The following is a 5,239-nucleotide window of genomic DNA, read 5'->3' on the forward strand; positions in this document are numbered from 1 at the left end:
CGGTAATTTTTGTAGGGTAGCTTCATTCCTTCTACCAAGTATTGGACTATTCCCGATGCATGTGGGTGACCCCTTATGCACGTGCCACGTGCAAAACGAAGAGGTGTCAGTTTTGTAATTGTTGCAATATCTCGGTAACTACTTGGCCGATTGCGCTGAAAGTTGGCATGTAGGTAGGCACCCACTAGGCACTGCATATCCATGTGCCAGAGTTGGGGTGCTGCTGCACGTGCGCACGTGCAGGGGTCGTTTCCAGATCTCGAGAACGGCTGGACCGATGACGCTCAAATTTGGTACACGGTTAGGGACCAGTTAGTAGGGTGCCGTGCACAAGTCAGTTGGGACCCTTTCTGCACGTGCGCACGTGCAGGGTGCCGCTCCCAGATCTCGAGAACGGCTGGGCCGATTGTGCTCAAATTTGACACATCGCTAGAGACCGGTTAGTAGGGTGCCGTGCACAAGTCAGTTGGAGGTACCCCCTCGAAATTTCGCACGTGCAAGGCCCACCCTCTCGCTCGCTCCGTTAGTCGCCCCAAAAGGCGTTATACTGGTAAATATACCTACAAGTTACAACACCGTTTGCTTATATAGGTATGGTTTAAAAACATTATCGTAAATTGTTTTCAACGATGCTGAAAACAACGAGAGAGAAAAATGTTTTTACTACCCTCTTGAGAGCATGCACCATCCCTGCTCCAATATGTAAGACGATTCAAAATAATTTAGAAGAGTCTAGAACGACGAATAAATAATAGGTACCTATTTGGACTGGTCCCGTGCGACTTTGACCTTTGCTATCCGTTATTAGCCTTACCTTACCCGACCGTGAGGAAGGCCTGTATTCATTGGCAAAGGTTTGGTGTCAAGCTGATGAAGCTGGCCAGGGGGTGATACCCGGCTTTGCTGATTTGATAAATAAAATGAAAGCGTAAGATTGCTACAAGAAGCCCAACGCATGTCATGCAGTATAGATACTCTGACGAACGTCATTTTATTATGTTTATTGGTAGGGATCTAACGATTTATTTTAGGTTATCAAAGCCATTCTTACCATGCAACGTTTAAGAGCTATATGTCAAAATGGTGAAATAGGTGGAAGGTTTCTACCCTACCACGCCTACACCGCATGACAGCTAAGCTGCTCCATAATTTGAAGTGCCCAACTTTATGGTTAATGCAAACGCAAATCAGGCACTGCAGTTTCAGTATTCAGTTGCAAAGGTGGCCAACTACCCGCTTATTCTAGCATTTCGCTTTTTAAACTTACAGCATAAAGCCATGTAGGTATGTGTTTTGGCTACCTCATAAGTGCATGATGGCGCGTGCTTATGGCTTAATAATTGCACAATAATTTTCCAGATGGAACGAAAACAGGACTAATTGTAATGCATATTTCTATACGTAAAGAGTGAAGTAGGTATAGATATTACCCTGAGGACTCGGAGGAGCATCATGAGGTGAGCGACCATTATTGCAGGCACACTCACCGCCGTATGCATACTAACGCCTGAAAGAAAAAAGTCGTGGGATTTCAAATAATTGCTTTGGAGGGGGGGGGAGGGGAGGGTGCATGAGAAACAGGAAATCAAGGCATGTATGATGCTCTGATTATCAGCCTGAGCTGATGATCAGCTTCCCGATGCTTAGAAAAAAGACTGCTAGTGATTCCCTCTTGGGTTTTCTGGAACTCCTTTCATAAGTTCAATAAGTTTGCACTCTATGTACGATGCTTAGTTAAATTTACTTATATATCTGGTACTTGGCTTCTTAAGAATAAAAGATGTAAGAGAAGACTCGATACCTTTTTGTGTTGCAACGGTTGCACGCTTTACCAAACGCCCCACCCGAAAACATCATCTTTGACAACTCTTGTATGTATCTATCACATCATATCACGGGTCACACTTGTCCATCAGCGTCCATAAACATAAACAATCATAAACAATGGGGCTCGCCGGCCCCCAATCCATCACAGGTTGGCACGTGTAAACGGGACGAGCGGCGCGACCGAGCGGCGCCGCACGAGCCGCCGCCACCGCGGGACGTGGCGCCGCCCTCTCCCCACCGGCAGCCCCGGCGGTCACCCCACAACACCGGAGCTGCGCCAGCTCTGACACGGACCAATCACAGCCTCAGACAGCCCCGCGCCCGCAGAAAGACTCGTGATGCAGTGAGAAAATGGGCGGTCTGCCCAGGAATCGCCGCTCAAATGACATGATTCTGACATTTGCGTGAGCTCTATAACGTGCTGCGCTAGCTCCTATAATTCCTCAGGCTGTTCGGAAACACTTCAATTAATCATACACACACTGAGAAAATTGTTTGCCGTTAAACTCCTGTGCTGGACCCTGGTTCAGGCGGAGCTTCCAGTCTAGGCCCCTCGCCGCTGTTCAGTATAGCCAGCTCTCGTAGCTCGTTCCACGCGTTCTGCAGCGCCTCAGTTTCGCCCGTCGGCCGATAGATGGCAGGAGAGGTCGGACCACCAGCGGCCGAAAAGACGGCGCGCATGTCTTCCCAGAGGAGATTCAGGTTGATCCTGGCACCGAGCATCAGCCGACGGCGCCGACAGTGCTGCGAAAAACAGTATCGATTAAAATTTAAAACCCACGTAAAGCTGATGGCTCCATCACCACACTCAAAGACAAGTAAGTATTAAGTTCAAAACTCACATAAAACCTACAGATTAACATGGAAAGCGGAAGAACATGCTTACTGGGAAGTCAGGAGAAAAGTCAACTGCACATGGCACATTTCAATTGACGTGGCACAGGCAGCGAGTCGTGCCCCAAAGTACCGCACACCGCCGTCGGCAAACAAAAGCAGAAGGTCCAACTCACCAGCGGCGCCGGCTGCCGAATGAGTGGGCGTTTCGGCTCGGCTGCCTCCAATGACGATGCGGATTGCGGTTTGCACATCTTGCTGCGTTGACACTGCTCCCACAACTCGACCAGGCTCGCATGTAGCGCGTGCCGCGGCCCGTCTGGAAGTGATCTGCAAGCAGTGCACCTCTCCCCTCCAGAGATATACGCCTCCACGTGCTCGCCACGCGCCAGGTGCACTTTTGGCGCGAGCCCGCCGGACGGGCACGCCCGCTCGTCCTGGGCCGCGGGCTGGCGGCGGCGGACGAGTGGGCGTGCCGAGCCGCTCGCGATCGTGGGAACACAGCTGCCGCGCGGCGTTCGTGCCGTCTTGTGGGCCGGCGGCGATTAGGAGGGATCACGTGCGGCGACAGGCCGGCTTTGGGAGCCGGACAGGCGCCTCGCCGCCCCGCTCGGCAAACCGGCCGCCTTTGTCAGGGAGGGCCACCGATTGGGGAGGGGGCGGGAGAGAGCAGAGTGTAGAACGTGGGAAGATGGGGCAGCTGGACGGAGCATACCTGGAGTGATCCGGACACAGGGCACTTTGGCACATCTGGGTGGCAGATCTGTTGATCTGTCATTGAGAGCTTATTTGTGGAAGACATAAACAGGAGCGAAAGGTGGTGACCTATACCTACAATGGAGCGTAGTTCGTGACTTCGGGCATCATCCTCATCATTCATTTAGCATCCTGATAACAAATCAAATGACGGCTGCTATGATGACTAAATTCATAGAAATTTGAAAATGCCATGTATATGAACGCGGCAAAGAAAAGCGCGCGGGAAGATTTAGATAAAAAACAAATGGTAAAAACTCACATGTAAAATTAGACACAAATGTCGAGAATTTTCAATTACTGCAAGATTAACTAGGTCCAACTCAAGTGTTTCTGTTTTTCATTTTACTCTATCCGGTGTGCACTTTCCCAAATGTGGGCATTGCCTCAAGCGCCTTCACGTATCGTAACATGCCATATTTGTGTACTTAACTACTTACCATAAAATATCTCATCATACTAGCGAATGGCGGCCGTCTGCATAAGCGGTCCATTTTTTGTTTGCATTGTGAACAACGGTAAATGCACTCAAACGCATAGCATACGTATGATTGGGGTCAAGTGGCATCTACTTGAGAAAATTGCTGACAATTACAAATTGCTGATAATTGCAGAACAAATGTTAAAGCGAAATTGCTTTTTAGATTATTATGGTTTACTCAAAGCTCATGCTCAAAATAAGCCAACTGCATGCAAGCTAACGTCCAGTCAGTGAATAATTTAGATAAAATGTGGCACAAAATAGAAGTGCTTTATTTCTAGATAGGGAGGCATCGCGTCATCATCGCGTTGTCATTGGCGATAAGTACACTCCTAATCGCGCCATCAGACAGCGGACCGGCCGAAATCGGTAGCTCAAACGGAAAGTCATTGCCACCTAAAAAGTCTACAAATGTGCACATCAATCGAAACATGACACAGTGATGCCCTTATTGGACCGACAAAGGTTTAAAAACCGGCGATATGTCGTCGATTTAGCGATCGCAAATCTGATGGCTCCCTTTCGATGGCGTTTGCATCGATTGAGGTGGCTTTCTTAGCGCCAATCACAGCGAGCAGAATTACGCGACAACAAATTCAATTTCCTGTTTCTTCACTTCCTGATGTTCATCCAGCATACATCGCCTGATTGTGAACTCGCTCGACCTTCTGCGACCTCCGAGGGACATGGATAAGTGTGGAGCACACGTGTCACTGATGGAGGACTTCCCTCCGGAAAACAAATGCCGGCGCCGCACGCCCCTGGCCACTTTTCAGAAGCGTTTATTCACGTGACAGATTGCATAATAAATGAGGTTCGTGTACCGATGAGTGATAACACGACATGGTATATCAGTGGCCACCGGACGGATTATTCCAAACAAGGACCGGTAACAATGGCGCCGGTAAAAGTGGACGTGTATAGTGGTGGTGAGAAGCAGCTTCGCGCTCGCACATGCAGGTGCTCACGACACCCGCGCCGTGAGAACGCTCATTTCTCGGTATACGGCTGACGGAGGGCTGACGGTCTCGGACCGTGTTGGTCAACTGCACGTCCGGACAACTGTCAGCATGCAAGGTAAATCATGTTTTCGGAGCGGACAGGGCTCGGTAAGTAGGCGGTTCACCCCTGAGCTGGGAAATACAACTGGCTGTGCGTTTTTGCTGGTAGGTCACGTTCATGTGCTCGTATCGGTCTTGGCTGAATCACATTTTCCCGGTCAGTGTTGATGCAGTTATTTTGATTGGGCGTTTTCCCATGTGTTAGACTTGGGAACAAACTGCTCATGCATTTGCTTAATGTCATGGTCGCTGGTCAGTAACTGATTATTATGTGAGTGAC

The 5,239-nt window shown here is 49.4% G+C and overlaps 1 long non-coding RNA gene across 1 annotated transcript; it reads right to left on the reverse strand.

Moving 5' to 3' along the window:
* Positions 1-1,858: 1,858 nt before the first annotated feature.
* LOC122391072 lies at positions 1,859-3,005 on the reverse strand. The gene is made up of 2 exons (XR_006258270.1): positions 2,838-3,005; positions 1,859-2,571 (listed from the first exon to the last, which is right to left on the reverse strand). It is a non-coding gene; the product is annotated as an uncharacterized LOC122391072 (long non-coding RNA).
* Between the last annotated feature and the right edge of the window lie 2,234 nt (positions 3,006-5,239).

The sequence above is a fragment of the Amphibalanus amphitrite genome, unplaced genomic scaffold (genome assembly GCF_019059575.1).
Source record: "Amphibalanus amphitrite isolate SeventyFive unplaced genomic scaffold, NRLGWU_Aamphi_draft 000420F_arrow, whole genome shotgun sequence".
In the NCBI taxonomy this organism is placed as follows: domain Eukaryota; kingdom Metazoa; phylum Arthropoda; class Thecostraca; order Balanomorpha; family Balanidae; genus Amphibalanus; species Amphibalanus amphitrite.